The sequence below is a fragment of the Excalfactoria chinensis genome, chromosome 6 (genome assembly GCF_039878825.1).
Source record: "Excalfactoria chinensis isolate bCotChi1 chromosome 6, bCotChi1.hap2, whole genome shotgun sequence".
In the NCBI taxonomy this organism is placed as follows: domain Eukaryota; kingdom Metazoa; phylum Chordata; class Aves; order Galliformes; family Phasianidae; genus Excalfactoria; species Excalfactoria chinensis.
In genome coordinates this window covers 4,893,996-4,911,991 of record NC_092830.1, presented here as the reverse complement: position 1 = coordinate 4,911,991, position 17,996 = coordinate 4,893,996, and the positions used below count along the sequence as shown (strand labels likewise).

Sequence of the window (17,996 nt, the reverse complement as noted above, 5' to 3'; positions counted from 1 at the left end):
CCTCAGTTTACTGTCTTTGTTTCTACTGGGTTGTAATTGTTTTATTCAGAGCGTGTGGCATATTGTTTAATGTTTTCTCTAGGAGAAAAATCATGTTGGTAATTCTGATATTATTATTATTAATTAATATGATAATTAATGAATACAATGATGATTTTATTTATGTTTAAAGGTGTTGTAAAGCAGTGTTGTTCAGAGCTGAGGCTGTTTTCAGCAAGGTGTGCAAGGTGCCGGGAAGTAGCAGAGTTAGGAGAGTGGCCTGAGTCTGACCTAAGGGGGGGTGGGTGTTCATCTGTCTTCTGCTCAGAGTTTTGCTGGAGCATCAGTCAGGAGGTAGTGAGCAATTCCTTGTGCATCACCAGTTGTTTATATCCAGTTATGTATATGAGTTTGTAATTGATATCTTTTTTTTATTTTAGTAGATAGGCTTATATCAACCTATGAGTTTTTATATTTTTCCCCTGATTCTCTCCCAGTCCCACTGTAGTTAGTGACTGTGTGGTGCTTTGCCACCTGTGAGGTTAAACCTCAGCACTTGACCAGCAATTTTCTTCCATTTGAAGTTGCTGATTTTTGTGTGAATATGTTGCTCTGATTAACTGCTTGTGATTTTTCTTGCCTGTTAAGAGCCTATTCACAGGTGTGGCTGGCAGGGAGGCATAGCACCAACCTGTTTCACAGGGCTTGCTAACCATCTATTACTGTGACCACTGCTTTGTGCCTTTCCCAGACTTGTACTTCACAGAATCACAGAATTGTAGGCATTGAAAGGGACCTCCAGAGATGACTGAGTCCAACCCCCATGCCAAAGCAGGTTCCCTACACCAGGTTGCACAGGTAGGAGTCCAAGCAAGACTTGAATATCTCCAGAGAAGGAGACTCCACATCTCCCTTGGGCAGCATGTTCCAGTGCACCGTCATACACACTGTAAAGAAGTTCTTGTGCACGTTTGTGTGGAACTTTGTTCCATAGTATGTCCATTTCCCCTTGTCATGTCTCCACATACCACTGAAGAGAGTCTGGTCTTGCCACTATGGCCCCAGTACCTCAGATACTTATATACCTGAATTAGATCCCCTCTCAGTTGTCTTTTCTCAAGGCTAAACAGACCCAGTTCGCTTAGCCTTTCTTCATAGGGGAGATGATCCAGTCTCTTCACCATCTTTGTGGCCCTCTGCTGGACTTTTTCCTAGAGGTCCCTGTCTTTTTTGTACTGGGGAGGCAGGAACTGGACACAGTACTGCAGATAAGGCCTTACCAGGGCTGAGTAAAGGATCAGCTTGTTCAGTTGCAGACTTAGAAGGGGAGACCTTGCCAGCCCACACAGCCACACTACCAGGGCCCTCATCTTCCCGTCTCCTAGCTAGGCTCCGATATGTTTGCTTGCCCTGCCGTGGTTGTGGATAGGTTTGTTTCCTTTGAGCTGAGGGTGGAGATGTGTAGACAGCATTTTGCCTTTTCTGTTTTTGCTCTGTTGCATACTGTGCCTCACTGACTCCTGTAGCTTCTTTCAGACTCTTGAGGTTTTATGTGGCACTGTTATCTAATGTGGAGTGAGCAGCACTGAGGCTGTTAGCTCTGTTTAAGCAGAGGAGATGTACTGAAATTCCAATTGCTGGAAGAATAAATGGACTCAAATCCTCTCAACTTTAGTATGTGGTTTTGATTGTTGTGCTGTTCAATAACATCACCTGAATACCCTCCTTCCTCCTCACTTCCCTCTTAGTAACATTTTCTGAGGGAAAACAAACTGTCCATGGTTTCCACAGTAACCACTCCCAGGTGATATGGGTACCTCCAGGGAAGGTGAAGGGATTAGTAATAAGAGGCATGCACAGCTGTCGCAGAAACTCTGCAGCAACTGCTGTGCCTGGGAGGATTACAGTGCTAAGTGAGAATTTCCTTCTTTTATTAACTAGTCTTTGATTTCTTTCAGGAAGTAAGGTAAGGACATAATTCCTCCTGGGGAGGGGTGTCCTTAACTAATTTGTCAGTTAATATTATGTTCTTTTGGGTTACAGGCATGTGTTGCTTGGCAAAAAGTGTAATTGTTGATCAGGATGTTTTGACAAGGAGTCAACTTGAATCCTCAAGTTTGTTAGCTGACGGAAGAGGAAGCCAGTTCTTCAGTGTCACTGAAGGCAAGTACAGGTTCACATTTCTGAAATCCTTTTGCATGTTCTTTAACTAATGGCATTGGTTTTATTTTTAAGAATAATGAAATGATGACATTTCAATGAATGTGGCCATAGCTACACCTTGACATGCTGACTACTTCATGTTCATCCTGTCATCTCTCTACTGCTCTGTGGGCAAAGCAGGCTGACAAGGCTATTAAATCTGGCAGCTGTGTTGTGTGCACGTAAGAAGCAAGTAGATCAGAGCATATAGGGAATAAGTAGCTTTTGCTTCTAGGAGGCTTAAAAGGCAGACTAAAAATCTTTCTCCTTGGTGTCATAACCAGTTGAACAGTGCAGTTGACCTGCAGGACAACACTCTGAATAACAAGAGTCAGAATGGAAGGTAGTTCATTTAAGGTATATACACCTGAATGATGTGCAGTTTCCTCTACTCTAGCTGTGCAACTAGTGTCCCTCAATCAGTCATATTTATACCATGCAAAATGCACAATTGTGATTACCCAAAGCAGGTATTGCTAAACCATTCTACACAGTGGGTTGTCCTATGCTAACTAATACCTTGAATGTTTCCTTGCTTTTTCACTCCTTCTTGGACATGCACAGTGTGTAGTCAACTCGGTTTGAATGAGTTTTCTTTTATGGTGATTGGTCCAGTTTCTTATATGAAGGTTTCAGATCTGCAATTCCATAAGCTTATTCCTTTGAAATGTGCTATGGATAAGCCAAAGCTTTGCCCCCGTTCTATCAAACTCTTCCCAAGTCCTGCCTATTCCTTCTAAGTTCCTCCCTAAACTCTGTCCCTGCAGTAAGGGGTCCCCCCCTTCTTTGTTTTCTATGCAATTCAAGCGAGGGCCTCCCCCGCCTGTACAGGGATCGTTTCTACCTTTACTCACATGAGTAATAGAAATTTGTGAGTACTCTCTGCCTGTGTGGTGTTTTCAGATTGCTGATCAGTATTTCTGCCTTGGTGTTCCTCTCAGAAAAGCAGAGTGATGGAGGCTGAAGCCGTTCCGGGAGTGAATGCTCCTCTACAGTATTGCTTTGACTTTCAGTGGAGGGGCTGCTGAGAGGAAGGGGTGTGAGAAAGTTTTCTAGAATGCATTGCTTGCTGCTGTGTAACATTGTTTGGCCATGTTTGCTTGCTACTTTGTGAGGGGAGAAGCCGAGCAAATGCAGCAAGTGATTATGGGTAGGTGGTTTTCAGCTTATGTTGGATAATACTAGATAGTGCCAAAGGTTTTTCTCACTGCCTAACGGCCTGCTTGTGAACATGTAGTGGAGAACTGTCAAGGTATTTTTCACTTTGAACCTTTAAGGCTTCATAAATGCTCAACTGGGCTTCTTATGAAGTATCTCAGCAGTGCCTTATTGCAAGTGTAAACGAACCATTGTTGTGAGGCAGCAGTAAGACAGGATCTGACCAGCTGTGAACAAGGAAAGTAGCATAGTGAGTAGCGTAGTATGTTGTTTTAAACCTATTTAAGTAAGATGGCATACTGTTGTCATTAGTGTTAACTAGAGCACTGCAGCATCTGACTTCTCAGCTCACAATGGTTTCTCGACAGTGTTTTTGAGTTTCACTGTCTTAAGGAATTGTATTCATTTTTCTCTATTTTTCTGGTACGCTCTCTTAGTTTTTCTGTGATCTAGGCTTTGACTCTCACATGGATTTTTGGGATCCAGAAATACACCAGGGTATTTTCTTGGTTCCCAATAGCTATAGAGAATGTAATGCCTTTTTTGCTCCAATTCACAGACTGGAATACGTGAGCCATAATTAGTGCATCTCTGGCAATGAGAGTAGGAAGACTTGATGTGTGGGTAGGATGATCAGGGGAAAATTGTCAAATATGTGCTGAAATACTTAAATCCTTACTTAGGGTATCCTTGGCTAGGATTCTTTGAATTTAAACCTGCTTCTAAGTCCTGCTCACTCTGCAGGGTTTTCACTCTACTTTTGATTGTCTCCTAGCTGAATGCCCCTCACTGTCCCAATTTGCAGCTCATTCCAGTACAGAGCATCTAGCTCCTCACTTTCTACTGTCCATTCCCCCTATGCCTCAACAACATAGTTGACAACCTGTCCAACTTTGTGCTCCAGCTCCTCCTTTCCCGGTGAGTAACTCCCAGAACCTCTCCTCCTGCACCTCTTCATGACAGACAAAATGCTTATTGTGCTTGCCTCCTAGCCCATTAAAAACTCCCCCAAAGCCTTCTGCTCCCTAATGTACTCCACTCCTGCCTTCAATCTTTTCCACTACATTCTAGTATATGCAGCTGGACAAACAGGAGGCCTTTTCCCAACAAGAATTTCAAGTTCCTCAGTGCAGGAATCTCAATGTATCTTCCTTTTCTCCTTCTCGTTGTACTTCAAGGCAGCAAAGCAGGTGAAGTCAGGCTCGGCGTGTACTAGCCCTTTGTGCATTGGGAGAACGGATGGCTCCAGGCAAGGTCTGGAAGAACACTAAGGCTAGCAATACTTCAGTGTGGTACTTTTTAAATACATTGTAGCTACTCTTATTTCTCTTGCCAGGTAAGCTGTACAGGATTAAACATATCTTATGGAGCAAGTTCAGCCCAATGGGGGCTTTTGAACTGCTTGGTGTGTTTATCCATGTGATTATTTGTGTATGTGTTATTTACGGTCACATGTTAACATCTGTCTGTTAGATGAAAAGTGTTTTCAAACCAAAGGGATTTGGATGTGTTATTGCTGGTTTAGCACTTTTGATGAATGCAGTCTTATGGAGCAAGTGTTATTACACCAGTGTTTCCTGCATGTGTGTTTGAAATGTTAGCTTACATAAATGTAAGTCTGTGGAAAACAGTAATGTTGACACATAGTAGCTTAGCAGGAGCTGAGATCTCCACTGTAGAGTTGTGCTGCTTCTTTCTTTTCCCTGGGGACAGCCAGGAGCTACTGCAACCTGCAGTGAAAACATCACCAGCCTTGGGCTTTCTCTAAGACATGGAGGTTGCAATGAATTAATTCTGGCTGAACTGTTTATTTGCATTGTGTGGACGAGGAGTGATATCGCATTGCCAAGCAGAATACCGACAGCACTGAAACAGTTTTTCCCATTGAAGAATGGGAGCAGGCAGTGAAGGACTACTGTAGTGCATTCTCTTCGCAGATTACCAGCAGGCAACTAGATGCCTTTCTAGAAGGGATCGGTATTGCCGAGGTCAGGTCTATGGGTCACGAGTGAATATGTTGATATTAAATACATGTGAAGTGAGGTCTGCATAAATGAATAACAACTTGGCACCTGAATCTAGATCTGAGCTATTTCACTTGCTGTTATTAAAATGCTGCTGGTAGTATAATTTTACAATTTTACCTGAGGTTTGCATTTGTTAATTTCATTTTGAAACTTGTTAATTCACACACTATCTTGTGCCAGTCAGTTGCCATCCTACTGTTTCCAAGATGTCTTGGTACTCTTATTGTATTGATATGTTGATTCCCTTCAAAGCTTCTTCCATTCTGTCCCGGAGACCATTGCTGAACAAAGAGCCTGGGGGGTGATTCCAGTCCTTCCTGATATCACTTCAGGCACATCCTTAGATATGTCACTACTTGTATATTTTTACAGTGTGTACAACAAAGCATTAAAACATAAGTTGTTGCTAGTTTATACAGGTATACTGTTAATTATTTTAACTTCTCCTCTTGAGATCCTTTATTTCTCAGGTCTTATTTGTCCAGCGCCAAAAATGGGTAGTTTTATTTCAGACAGCTGGACAGACAAGAGCTGCAGTCTTTGTACCTATGACTTCTGCCTAGTAACTACAAATTTCTTCACATATATATTCTTACTTTGTTCTAAACGAAGAAACAACACTTGATTCCCACACTATGGCAGCTCCTGTTACGTCTATACTGAGTGTCTGCAAGCTGCGACTGGGTCAAATCAGAAGTAAATCTAGCTTAACCTTGTGATCTATGAAATGTACTATGCCAGGATGGTACAGCTTTTTAGGTACTGCATTCACTGCTGGAAAGAGTGACAAATTCATCAAAGATAAACCTATTAAAGAACGTTAACTATAGAGAAATCACCTCTTCCAGAACCAGAGCTGGAATCACAAATAGCTGAAGATGTAGGAGCCCTCTGGGGAGTGCCATTATTTGTCTGATAAAAGGGTATGCTCTTCTGCAGGCATCTACCATCAACTGCTGTTCAAATTGCAAAGCTTTCATTTGTCTTTAAAGGAAAACATGTAACAGGGAAGAGAGTGAGGAGCTGAGCTATCCCTCCTTCAGTTGGCCTTGAGGGCAGAAAAGGCCAATTAGGAGTGTTCCTCTATTGAATGCTTGTTCCTTAATTCTTGACCACTATGCGGTTGGTATGTGCTTTTTGTACTAACTTACTTAAACTAACGGAGGGCAACCAGGTTTTGTGTAATGCCTAAATATATTAAAGTATTTTATATATAATAGATAAATATACATAATAAAAACATAAGTACTGATTGGACTGTAGGTCTCTGTATGTGCCCATCATGGAATTAATGGTGTGTTTTCCAGTTCACTGATATTTTGTGATAGACGTATTATGTTGGTTTGGTGTCAATTTCTTAATGTGTGGCTCTATTGTTGTAGAGAATTGTACTTCAAAGGAGCTGTGATCCACAGATAACCTCTTCTCAAAGAAGTGTTCGCTGTTTTCTTCATCCTTTGGACTCTGGGTTCACCTTACAGTAGTTTTCACCATTTATTAAAGAAAAAATACACCAGAATGTCCTTTATTCTTCCTGGAGTCTCATACTTTCAACTGTGCCCACCTGTGAACTGGAGCCTGATGAACTCTTAGGTGCCTGGTGTGCAATGTGAGAGAAATCAGAAACTTTCTCTGCTAACTTTCCTCTGTTTATGTTACGTTTATGCAGCTCTATCTTACCACACCTTTGATTTTCTGTCTGCTGCTTTAATTTTAGCTTGTTGTTATTAGTGGTGTTGAACTGCTATCTAGCTGCATCAATATAGAGTTAAGTTTTCCTAAATGAGCATGAATTGCCTTGCTTTCCTGATGCTTATGCTGCAATGAGAATGCCCCGATGCTTACATGTTATCCTAGAAAACAGTTACGAGAGGATGAAAAAGATTTGTTCAAATACTATTAGAAACTGAGAGGGCTTTCTTATTTTTTACATTAGGGAGTGAAGATGATGTGTTTTTACCTCCATTCTGTTTCTCTTATCTTTTTAGCCATGGTGTTAAAACTACTTTTAGTGTTATTGCCTCAACTTATCACACACTGTTCAATATTGACTGGAGACAGACTTGAGTGCTGATGTACAGTGAGCTTGTAATTTGAATTAAGCATTATAGTGATGTTTGCCATGTATTTGGCCTAAGTTTTAACTTGTCATTTCTTGTAGGTGTGGATGTCTTTTATCCTCCCTGGAATACTCAAAATACTGAAATCAAGAACTACAAGTATGTAAGGTTAATACCTAAGAGTACAAGACTGTCTATATGAAGTCCCAAAGTTTAGCCAACCCAGTACCCAGTGTGTAACAGCAGCCAGCAGAAAATGCTTAGGAAGCATCAAACAAGATGCACTTACGGTGTACACTTCACTGGGTATCCTTCTGTCCTTCAGAAAGCTGCAGTTGAGTGCCTGCCTCAGCCACAGGTAGCTCTGTGTTTAGCAGCCTTTGTGTATAGTTGGTAGTGTTTGTTTGTTTTTTGTTTTTTTTTTTTTCAACATCTGTAAGATGAACTGGACACAAAATCCTGTGGCAAAGCACTTGCAAACTGTTTGAAGATATGAAGATGCATTTCTTAAATTCACTTTGTGTTTCCTATCTAATGTCTTTGTGGAGAACATGGCTTAGTTCTTTAATAGAAAAAAGCTATGAATTATTCCCTTGTCTGTATAGCAACCAGAATTACTCTTTCTCCTGGTAGAAGCCAAGAGGAAATAAAGCTTGCTCACTGAGTGTTGCTTGTGTATTGGATAAGAATGTGATTACACATATCTGGGACTTAGTCCTGCCTCTGGGAGGAATTTCTGTTTCCAGGTAATGTTTACCAATGGAACAGATATTTTTACTGTGGTCTATTTCAAGGAGAAAAATCCAATGAAAATAAATACTTCAAAAAATTAAAACTGAGCTTTATCTGGGAGACCTAAATTAGTATTCTAATCACCTTCCTCTTCCAGAGCAAAATAATATAATTCAGATTAAGCAGCTATATATGATTTTTCATAAATTGAAGCTAAAAACAGCATGTAAAACCTACCTTAAATCTGAATTTATGGTTTTTACTGTGTTGTTTATAATTGTTTTGCTTTACACTCCAGTCCTTGGAATGTCCAGTGTTACATTTGCATAGTTGTCAGAGGGGTGTTTTCTATTTAGAATTGTTCTGATACTTCCTGTGTAGTTCACTGGCGGAAGTTAAAACTTTAAGATCAATGTCCATACTTAAATCGACATTAAGAATTATTGAGAGCTCTGTGTTGTTAACACTTGTCTGCTCTGGAACCAATGGCAAAACGTCTGCCAAGAGGTGCTCAGTTTAATAGCTGCACAGTGCTAAGCAGCCACTGCATCAAGCCACTGACTGTACATTATTATGAGGATGTCAGCATGGGCCTGTGTATGGAATATTAATTCCCCAGTCATTCATTTGTTGTATGCATGCAAAGACACTCTCTAGAAAGTGAATGGCTGTTTTGTGTGCTCAGAATTTTTTTTTTTAACAACGTTTTTTCTGGATGCAAATGGCTATAAAATTGAAGCTTTCTTGAAGGTATATTAGAGAGATGAAATAACCGTAAAAGAATAGGACAGGACTTGAAATTCCGGATCCCTCCTATGACTTTATTGGAAGTACATTAAGTGAATTGATGGCTTGTTCTTAAAAAATAAAATTGTTCTTGTTCATTGCTACTTAAATCTGCAAATTGATGGTATCTATTTCAAATATGTTCTGTTGCAAAATTTACATTCACGCTAATCTACATGTGAACTGTGAAAACAGGACTGCCCTGGAAGTAATGGCTTCCTCCCAGGGTGCATATAATGTTTCTGAGATCAAAAAGATCCTTCTGATTTTGTGGTAGAAGCTACGTATCCAGTATTTTGCACTGTATTTCTGTATGTCTCTTATAATAAAGTCTTCATGAGTTTGAATACTCCCCTATGCTCATATTCAGTCAACTTCAGCTTGAAGAAAAATCTGTCTATGCTAACTCCAATACAGGACTGATTCACAATAACCTGCTTTTAACAACCCAAATAACTGTATGAGTCTTACTGTTCAGGTATTAGTGCTAAAGCTTAGAAGGTTTCTCTGCATTGTAGACCTTATCAACCAGTTTGTGTCATTATAATTTAGTTAATTGGTTGAGAACTGTTATATTGTGGATACCCATCAGTTGCACGCACCACCACTTGCCCAGGTAGCGCAGACATCCCCGCTAGTCAAATTTGTAAAACTGAGACATGCTGGACCCTGTAATGCTTGCCTTTACCAAAGTGACTTTGGATGCAGCAGTGATAGTTATGAGCCTACTGGATTATGAAATGAGTGGGGTTTTAGTTTGTGCTGCAGATTGTTTTTGAAATTCATCTTGGATTAAGAAGTACTTTATCTCTGTATGCTCTCAGGTTAACGCGCATGTGATGTTCAAGGCACAGCATCCATTTGTTTATTTATTTATTTTTAATATATGCATTATGCTTAATATATCCTTACAGCAACTTTTATCCTAAGAATCATTTGTCTCATCCTCGAGAGGAATGTCCTCAAAGCAGTAATTTTAAAGGACTATTTGTTTTGTACAGCTTGTTTACAATTGGAAGGTCTGCCAATGAATTCTCAGTAAGTTTGTGTTGTTATTTTGTAATGTAGGGATTTCTATCTCTGTCCTGCTATGCTTCTGAAACGCAACTGATGATTTATGGCTTTGGTGATGCATGCAGGTGCTTGATTCAGTAGCTGTGAGGCCAAAGATAAATCACTTATGTTTCTTTATACTTATTTAATTAATAATAAAAATCATTGTGACTTTTTTATGTTGTGTTTGCAGATGCTGATAACTGTATTACAAGTTACCTGAAAGCCGACGGTTCTATGTGGCACAATGAACATCCTTAGGAGCTGCTTGAAGTTCCCTTGCATTGTGAAATCCTAAAGGAGTTTTCTTGCTGGAGAGGAAAGAGCAGGTAGAATACAAGAAGGTTGAAGTGATATTTATAGTACTTACTAGGTGTAATAAGCTGTCCTTTAATTCCACAATTCTGCATTTACACAACAATGTCAACCAAGAAAAATAGTTACATTACAGAGTAAGTGTTCTATGCAAAGTGGTTATATTATTTCATACCATGATGAGTTGACCATTAATTCAAAGCAATAGAAGTTGCTTGAGATACACTTAACTGGATTTGGCTGTAGAGAATTAATTTTCATTCATCAGCTTCCAGTTAAATTTCTACTCAGTAAAAGTTGCAGAATGTTACAAACAACATAATTTAGGGCAACAAAGCTATTTCCAGAAGCCGGTAGGACTGTCTGAATTAGAGCCTGACGCGACTGCATCTCCTGCAAGAAGTGGCATCTCAGATGCTGCTGGAGCGAGAGGTAAGATCTGTTCAATTACTTTTTAAGAGAAAGGTGCTTGTAGAACAGTTTATCACCCAAGTGAGAGTTGGCTTGATGGTGTGACTGCACCCATATTAGCATTTCCCTGCGCAATTGGTGCAGTGTAACGCAATACCAAAAGGCTTTACAAAAATCAAGGACGTGTATAGCAGCGTTGAAATGGTTATGACCTGTGTTACTGGGCAGGTGCCTACAGTGATAAGATGGATGTACAGCTGTTTCACGATAATGTGAACTGAGATCTGCTATCTACAGAATACTTGATGACGGTGATGTGCAACATCTGGATGCCCAATGAAAATCATGGCATGCCCTTTGCAGAGAGCATCTCTGTATTTAGTAGGCAATGAATCCTGCTAGAATATGTCCAAACAGACCTTTGAGAGAGGATACAGCTTAAGAAAGCAATGTATTTTTACACTTTCAGGTGCAGAAGATATGTTAATGGATGTGACAGCCTAAGATCTGATCAGTCTTGAATACTGTGTATTCATAAAGACAGGAAATAGATGTTGTTGGATAACCTGCTGCTGCCAGCAAGATACATTTTGAGAACAGAATAATCTGCATGTCTTCTTCCTAAATTAAGAGTACTTAGATAATGAAATTAACTTTTCATTCATGCTGTATTTGAACATGTTTCTCTGTATATGATTTCAGCGGTCCCTGTAAGTATGCTTGGAATTATTCTGTCTGCAGATCTAGGTGATGCCCAAACTTACTGCGCTCTGCTGTAGCTTAAATAGACATGTTTTTCTTCTTCTTTGCTGATTTTCTGGACCATGCTTTGAACCAGAATAGTGCATCTGCATGTATGTAATCAACAGCATGTGTTTAACAGCAAGTTCTATGGGCAATCTTTGTTTGCACAGTCCAGTTTGCACAGTCCAGTTTGCACAGTCCAGTTTGCACAGTCCAGTTTGCACAGTCCAGTTTGCACAGTCCAGTTTGCACAGTCCAGTTTGCACAGTCCAGTTTGCACAGTCCAGTTTGCACAGTCCAGTTTGCACAGTCCAGTTTGCACAGTCCAGTTTGCACAGTCCAGTTTGCACAGTCCAGTTTGCACAGTCCAGTTTGCACAGTCCAGTTTGCACAGTCCAGTTTGCACAGTCCAGTTTGCACAGTCCAGTTTGCACAGTCCAGTTTGCACAGTCCAGTTTGCACAGTCCAGTTTGCACAGTCCAGTTTGCACAGTCCAGTTTGCACAGTCCAGTTTGCACAGTCCAGTTTGCACAGTCCAGTTTGCACAGTCCAGTTTGCACAGTCCAGTTTGCACAGTCCAGTTTGCACAGTCCAGTTTGCACAGTCCAGTTTGCACAGTCCAGTTTGCACAGTCCAGTTTGCACAGTCCAGTTTGCACAGTCCAGTTTGCACAGTCCAGTTTGCACAGTCCAGTTTGCACAGTCCAGTTTGCACAGTCCAGTTTGCACAGTCCAGTTTGCACAGTCCAGTTTGCACAGTCCAGTTTGCACAGTCCAGTTTGCACAGTCCAGTTTGCACAGTCCAGTTTGCACAGTCCAGTTTGCACAGTCCAGTTTGCACAGTCCAGTTTGCACAGTCCAGTTTGCACAGTCCAGTTTGCACAGTCCAGTTTGCACAGTCCAGTTTGCACAGTCCAGTTTGCACAGTCCAGTTTGCACAGTCCAGTTTGCACAGTCCAGTTTGCACAGTCCAGTTTGCACAGTCCAGTTTGCACAGTCCAGTTTGCACAGTCCAGTTTGCACAGTCCAGTTTGCACAGTCCAGTTTGCACAGTCCAGTTTGCACAGTCCAGTTTGCACAGTCCAGTTTGCACAGTCCAGTTTGCACAGTCCAGTTTGCACAGTCCAGTTTGCACAGTCCAGTTTGCACAGTCCAGTTTGCACAGTCCAGTTTGCACAGTCCAGTTTGCACAGTCCAGTTTGCACAGTCCAGTTTGCACAGTCCAGTTTGCACAGTCCAGTTTGCACAGTCCAGTTTGCACAGTCCAGTTTGCACAGTCCAGTTGGCACAGTCCAGTTGGCACAGTCCAGTTTGCACAGTCCAGTTGGCACAGTCCAGTTGGCACAGTCCAGTTGGCACAGTCCAGTTGGCACAGTCCAGTTGGCACAGTCCAGTTGGCACAGTCCAGTTGGCACAGTCCAGTTGGCACAGTCCAGTTGGCACAGTCCCTGTATTTTGCTATGTGTTTTAATAAAAAGCATCTCTTTATATGTTCATTTTATGTGGGTTTCACATATTGCTAGTTGGTTTTTATATCCTCTTGGGAGAACTTACCTAGGTTGATTGAAAAACTCACATTTTGCAGTTTGCAGACAAGAAGTCAGGATGGTGACGGTAACTGACAATAAAGGATACTGATGTATCAACATAAGATTATTTCCAAAGCTTTTTACTGTAACAATCAATAGAGTTTATCTCGTTGCTGCAATGAAAGCGAATGGAGCCAAGGGCAGAATGAAAGGCGTTCGGCTTTCCGTTACCTGGCTGCTGAGAGTCGTTCCTGCCACTGGGGGGCGGGGGTGAAGCCGAGCTCTGTGGCTCCAGGGGTGTCGTCCACCCGCCTGTTATCAGGTGCTTGGTGTGTGAGCTTTTGTGCTCTGCTGGCAGCCTGCGTGGGGTGACCGCCCCGTTAGTGGGGTGCGTTTCTGGGTGCCCCGGACTGGTGGGAGAAGGAGCCTCCCTCGGCCGTAGGGACGGGGGCTGCCCTGTAAGCCAGAGAGAAGCTGCCCCGGGGTCGCATGCCCTTTGCAACGGAGGCGGTGGCTGGGGGTCCCCTGTAAGCAGGGAAGCTGTCTTTTGGCCGCTGCTTTCTGTATGTCCGGCACCATTTGCCCGGTCAGCCCGCCTCTGCGATCCCCCGCAGCACCGGCTGTAGTCCAGAGTGAGTCAGTGAGGTGAGAAAAGCTGCTCAAAGCGGGTTTTGCCGGCGTGAATTGAGTGGGGGGGGGGGGAGTGAGGGGGGAATGCAAGGCTTTCCTTGGCTGGGTAGCTGCGTGACCCGTTCGTTTTTTGACGTCAGGTTTCCCTTTTCCTTCTGTTGTTGGGACTTGCCGCTCCGCGGGTCTGACGGTGTCGCCGCTGATGTTTCGGGAGCTGCTGCGGAAGAAAGAAGAAGCGGCGCGGAGGACCTGGCCGGCAGGAGCGAGCACGAAGCGTTTGCTGTCGATTATCGATTTCCTCGACTTAACTTTTGTCCTTGGAAGCCTCGGTTCAAGTAAGTGTTTTGCTCCTTTTAGCTCCTTATTGCCACCATATACCTTTGAGAATAGAATTTATTTTCATGTTTTCTTCCAATGACGTTTGCTTTTAATCTCTGGCGTGCACTGAGTTTTAGTTTTAAATGTTGTCTCTGGTTCTTTGAAACGTCTTTCCTACTGTTTGAATTGTCAGCTACCCATTACATTCCTTTCTGCACCCATAAGGAAAATCCTTTTATTGGAGCTGTGGGTTATACTGGTCTGTTTTTTAGTTAGTAGTCGTGACTGATATGGCACAGCTCTTCCCTTAATCTCACCCACGTCCTCTGTCAGGTGGGGTCTGCTTTAGATTTTCAGTGAAGTACGTTGCCTCACTTCCAGCTACCCTTTTGCTGTCAACGCTGTCTGCCAAAGCTAGGTATTTATTTGGATTTATGGGATGAATTGGGTACTCGGGGGTAATTATATTTGCCTGGTTCCCCGTCTACTGTTTGTGTCATTTTCTCTTCTGGTGCTTTATTCTTCCTTTCTTCAAACATGATTTTATTGGACTTTATGCATTAATGTCGCCCTGATCAGTGGGCCTGTGTGATTGCGTGACTGTTTCAGAAATGAGTCCCGTTGTCTGATTCAGTTCGTCCTGGGTGTCGAGTCTCCGGAAGGCTTGCTTTTTAGGGCAGTAGCCACGTGCACGGGGTCTGTTTCCAGCGATCCAGTGGTTGTAAGTGTGTGGTGTTTGGGTGGCCAACAGCTATAATCTTTTCACACATCTCTTAGCTCATTTAATGCTAGGAGTCAAACTATTTCTTTTTCCTCCCATTTTTGTTGTGACCTTGCTCCTCCTTTGTCTTATCTTATGAGCTCTCCTTGTTAAATGTTCTGGCTTTTGTAGGCATTTTTTCTTTTTGCTTATAGGGGACAACAGTTACAGGCACTGGTTGTTTGGTTGAACTGTGAGACTTAGAGTGACTGGAGTGACCTCAAGGCTAGATGTGAGCTTCGTGGCAATGTCTGCACCCTTTAGAAGTGTTGCTGTACCCACAGGTCCGTCACACGGCTTGAAGCAATCGCGAGGCCTGTCATAGGGAGCGGACCAGCTGCAGGACTTGTTGCAAGGCTTGGAGCAGCAACAGGGCCTGTCACAGGAGCCGGAGCAACCACAGGGCTGTAAATGCTGCAACCTGGCTGTTCTTCAACGTTGGGTAATCCTGCTTTGGTTTCAGTTTTTGGAACTGCGATTAAATTCACTTGTATCTATTATTAGATAATATAAGTGTGTTAGAAGGTGCGGAAATCTAGATATCAGTACTCAGTGCTTGTGCCTGTTGTCTAATGTACTCAATATTTTTAGAAAGAAGAAGAAAAAAAAAAAAAAAAAAAAAAAAAAAAGAATGAAAGTTAGCTTGCCAAATACATAAAAAAAGAAATCAAGTTCCAAACTAGGGATGTCAGAAGGGCCCTAGTTTCCATTTATCTCATGTATTTATGGAACAGATAACTCTTCTAAATGAAGCATATTAAGCAGTCTTTCAGTGTTGTTGTACTTGACACGTATCCTCTCAAACGGTTTATAGACATTGTTTGTCAAAAGTCAGAAGGAACTTTCTCTTACATCCTCCCGTCTGTACAATAAAAGATGAGGGAAGGTGGAAAAACATCCTCAGTTCCTTGTGTGACTGAGGTATGTTGCACCGGGAGTTGAGAAGGCAAAGTCCTTGCTGTTGTTCTCCTGTATATGTTTAGAAAGCCATAATGGATCATTAAATTAGAGCTAGTGATAGGTTTTTAAATTCCAGATGGGAATGGTTTTGTTCATTTAATCGGATGCTATGCATATCAGAGATCAGGGATCTCTGGTATTTTTTGGGGAATCTTAATAATTGCATCAGCGCTGAGGCTTGTATTCAGCACGTAGCCGTATGGGTTTTCTGTTTTGGTTTGTTTTGTTTTAGTTTTAAAGTATTGGGTTTATTCTTTGTTCAGCACATACACAAGATTAATGTTGTCTTTTTTCTGTTTATGTGGAAATTATGACCTGGAAGTGACCAACACCACACAGCAGTGACAAATTCCCTGCAGTTACAAAGTAACCACACAAATTGATTTGGTGCTGTGATTGGATTCAGCCATTTTGTATCTCCATCTGCTTTAGTATTTTTGATCCTTTTAAGCTCCTGGTCTAGGTTATTCTGTTCCAAATATATATATATATATATTCCATATATATAGTCATATTAGAGATTTAGTGTGTGCTTTAATTCCAGTTTCTCTGTTCATTCCTCCTATGTCTTTCGGTGTACTTCAGTTGTCACGTATGTGTTGCAAAACCTGAAGTGTGTAAGGAGCAAATCTGGCCATTAGGTTTACATACCACGTAGCAATGTTGCTCTGGACAGTGGGTGTGCGGAAAAATAAAACATACGCTTGAGAACTTATACTATTGAGGAAAATCTTTCCATCTTCATGTGAGTTTTATTTCAGATAACTGGGCTGTAGAGAGTAAGAAGCTGAGCTACCAGCTTTGGGTTCTGTAAAGTTTATCGTAGGAAGAGGATAAGAAATGTTAAGGCATTGGTTGGGGTTGATTAAACATGTCAACAAAATGGAGGAGAAGCGTGCAAAACCCAGTATTGCGAGCTCATGTTAGATAATGCGATAGATAAAAATCATTTCAGGTCTGTATCCCAGCTACTAAAAGCGCTCTTGTTTTAGTTTTGCAAGAATGTGGTATAAAGGCATAGAGACTTCTACTTTTAGGAGGGATAAGCTGAATACAACAGGAAATTATGCATTACTTATTTCTTATGTCATATTTTTGTTTTGAACAGGAATTAAATACTGTAGAGGAAACGCTAAGTCAGGGCCCAACACAGTGACGGACCACCTGGTGGGAAGGCAGGGCCAACCCAGGGGAGCCCAGGCATGCACAGTGCAGCTAAGTGTCTGGAAGGACTAGAGCCGGGATCCACCCCTTCCTAGCTGTCATTTAAGGGTTGGCAGCCAAGGTGAGCGTACCTTGCTGGAGATTCCAGCGTACCTGTGGTTTGCTGAAGGTGAGCAGTTTCTTTTCTTTCTGTATCCTCTGCTGTTGTGTTTGAGCAAGTCCAAATTTGCTGCAGCCTGCTTTTTTGGTGCTCTGTTGTCACTGCTGTGCTTTCTATTCTGTTACGAGTGTACGTGCAGTTTTTATGTCAACCTGAGTTTCAAGTCAGCTTTGGCCCTCTTTATTTCCAGCTGAAAAGCATTAAAAAGGCTGAATAAATATTTAAGTGTGTTCAAATTCAGTCTGTGCTGAATTGATTTAAATTACTGAGGCTAATTGCTTCTGTACTGAGTTTATGTTGTACGGAAATTTTGGAGTAACTCTGTTAAAATACCTTATGGGTAAAAGCTTTGTTACAATCAATATCCTTTAGTGAGAAACTAAGGCACTAAGTGCTTGAAGAGTCTGTTTTCCCATGAAGTAGAAGTTTCATTCTGATTTGTAGAGTCAGATTTTCATCTCTGTATTTTTGGGTAAACTGTTTTAGCTTTTTAGTCAGTTAAGGAAGAAAAATGTTGTCCTGCTGCGTGTTCTACGGAAGTACCTGAGGACATTTTCTGTCTCTTTGTAACTCTTTTGTACATGTGTTTATCTCTCCCTAACAAAAACAGGATGTGAATCTGATATTGAAATACTGCTTGCAGTAGAAGGAGATAACCATTTTGTCTTCTCCATTGTCTTGTGGGTAGATGTGGTGAGATATTGCAGTTCTGCACAGCATTTCGTACACAGTACAGACACGGATGTCCTGAGCGTTCCTAATATTCACCTCATCCACCAGACCGGTAAGTATCCGTTGAAATCCATTGAAATTTTAGTAATCAAAGCCAGAATTTTATGAACTGGTGTGGCGTGTTATTTGTGAAAATAGAGTTGGTTTTTTTTTGCTTTTTGCAGCACTCCTGCAAGCACGGAGCACTGCTGTGTGACCGTGTATTCTGAGCAGCCGGAAGTTCTTACCAGTCAGAACTATATCAACATTGTTTTGATGCTAAGGTGATGTTCTTTTT

The 17,996-nt window shown here is 41.7% G+C and overlaps 2 long non-coding RNA genes across 2 annotated transcripts in view; both read left to right on the top strand.

Moving 5' to 3' along the window:
* LOC140254264 (uncharacterized) overlaps positions 1-17,996 on the top strand; it is a 333,994-nt gene that overhangs the window by 255,573 nt on the left and 60,425 nt on the right. The gene's annotated exons all lie outside the window — the stretch shown is intronic.
* Positions 16,859-17,982, top strand: LOC140254455 (uncharacterized). Its single transcript, XR_011904217.1, has 3 exons — positions 16,859-16,996; positions 17,676-17,771; positions 17,884-17,982. It is a non-coding gene; the product is annotated as an uncharacterized lncRNA (long non-coding RNA).